The 1,486-nt window shown below is 40.4% G+C and overlaps 1 long non-coding RNA gene across 1 annotated transcript; it reads right to left on the minus strand.

Annotated features, from left to right (window-relative positions):
• Positions 1 to 566: 566 nt before the first annotated feature.
• Positions 567 to 1,156, minus strand: LOC106536469 (uncharacterized). The gene is made up of 2 exons (XR_001312550.1): positions 715 to 1,156; positions 567 to 638 (listed from the first exon to the last, which is right to left on the minus strand). It is a non-coding gene; the product is annotated as an uncharacterized LOC106536469 (long non-coding RNA).
• Between the last annotated feature and the right edge of the window lie 330 nt (positions 1,157 to 1,486).

A 1,486-nucleotide genomic window follows, 5' to 3' on the forward strand; every position in this document is an offset into this window, starting at 1 on the left:
GACATGTTCGTACGAACCCTTTGTACGAACAAAAGTAAGAGAAATTTAGGATAAGAATACGAACATGATCTTGCATGAGGGCCAATATTCATAGTAGTAACAAACAAGACTTTCACGCTCCTAGCTGTATATCATTTAAAACTTTTAAGAGTTCTGACTCTGTACTGTGATGGTTCTTAAATCTAGACTCCAATAGCCATATCTCAAAAAGTAATCACTAAGTTGTTAACGGTAGTGTATTTATTAAATAAATGATAAATAATAAATCAGAGTTACATTGTCATGCAGTGTTTTCTTTTATGTACATAAATTTTGCTCTTCTGTAACTGAGAAGCAAATATCTTCATGACTCTGGATCACAGTCAGTGCAGTGAGATGTGATGTTGTACCTGAGGAAAGTCTGGATTGTCTTCAGAAGCTCCTCTCAGATTCAGCTGTGGTCAGAGGAGATGTGATGAGAACCTTAAGCAGAGTCACAGTCTCTGAAGGTGTCCTGCAGATTGTTCTCCTTTAAGAGCAGCTTGTTACAGTTTGTATTCTGAGCTCTGAATAAATGCCAAACAAAGTCAAAGTTTTAACAAGTTTATTGTTAGTAATTTTGGCTGGAAGGTTGGGACCGGACTCCGGGGTCGTCAGTTCTGGACACAGAGAAGTTTTGGGTTAGGTTGAGTCGTGAACACGGTATTATTTGTAAAAATAAAGAGAGYCACCAACATTTGCTGCTGAGTTGAAGTCCGGGTTGAAACAACAGCTGATGTGTTTTGGTTCCGGGCTGTGTTGTCGAGGAGTGATAATGTCGCTGGACTTACTCGAGGTCAGAAACGGGGCAAGGGTCATACACAGGTGGTCAGAGGAAGTTACCAGGTTTGAAGGAGATGACKGAGTTGTTGGTMCAGAGATGCGTTCAGGGATYGAGATCCAGGAGGTCCGATGTGGCGCGGTTCCCTTCAGGGAGCAGGCGAGAGACAAAAATCCAAGAGACAGAAAAAAGGTCTGAAGAAATTTATAGTTATTAGAGTTTAGTACTGATGTTAAAAGCACAACACTATATTTTTAAGTTTTCCTTTTTATAATGTTTATCTATTATGTGTTGATAGATTTAGATTAGTTACATGTCCGAAATATTTATAACAACACATATTTAACCGTTATGAGAACAGTAGGTGAGAATTATTTGAATGCCCGTGATTCAGCCGTAGGTCAGTAGGGGGCGAACGCGGGCATTGAAGACTCTATAAATGGATCAACTTCCTGGTTGGCCAGCAGTGTGTGGTTGTCAGCTCCGGTGACAATAAACCCTCACTCCAGAATTCTGGTTTTGTATGGTTTTATTCTGTCTAACAATCATATTATTTAACATTGGTGGTTTTCTATTGACTTCAGTCTTTGAACACGAATATTTCTTATAGGTCATTACCGTGAGAGCAGATGGCAGGCGGGATCCGACAGGGGCTGAGGCAGGAGACGTTAAACCAGGAGACATGAG

This window comes from Austrofundulus limnaeus, unplaced genomic scaffold (assembly GCF_001266775.1).
Source record: "Austrofundulus limnaeus strain Quisiro unplaced genomic scaffold, Austrofundulus_limnaeus-1.0 Scaffold1834, whole genome shotgun sequence".
Classification (NCBI taxonomy): domain Eukaryota; kingdom Metazoa; phylum Chordata; class Actinopteri; order Cyprinodontiformes; family Rivulidae; genus Austrofundulus; species Austrofundulus limnaeus.